The sequence below is a fragment of the Sinocyclocheilus anshuiensis genome, unplaced genomic scaffold (assembly GCF_001515605.1).
Source record: "Sinocyclocheilus anshuiensis isolate Anshui unplaced genomic scaffold, SAMN03320099.WGS_v1.1 scaffold1203, whole genome shotgun sequence".
Taxonomy (NCBI): Eukaryota; Metazoa; Chordata; class Actinopteri; order Cypriniformes; family Cyprinidae; genus Sinocyclocheilus; species Sinocyclocheilus anshuiensis.
The window spans coordinates 983,280-983,486 of record NW_015539980.1 but is presented as its reverse complement, the minus strand read 5'-3'; the positions used below and the strand labels follow the sequence as shown (position 1 = coordinate 983,486).

General features: G+C 56.0%; 1 protein-coding gene across 2 annotated transcripts in view; it reads right to left on the bottom strand.

Annotated features, from left to right (window-relative positions):
* The window catches only part of LOC107687125 (cytosolic sulfotransferase 3), a 10,718-nt gene that overhangs the window by 6,995 nt on the left and 3,516 nt on the right, over positions 1–207 (bottom strand). The gene's annotated exons all lie outside the window — the stretch shown is intronic.

Below are 207 nucleotides of genomic sequence, written 5' to 3'. Positions count from 1 at the left end.
GCCGGATGCTCCTTCGTCGAATCCGCCGGCCGCCGCTCACTCAAGTCGGCCTCCGCATTCTCTAGGCCACGGCTCTCTAGGCCTCCGGCCTCCGCTCACTCAAGGCCGCCGTGTGTGACGCTGTTTCGTTCTGAAAGCGAAACTACTTTGTTTGGCCTTCCAAAAGAGGACACGACTAGAAATCAGTGGTTAAGTTGTATTTACAAC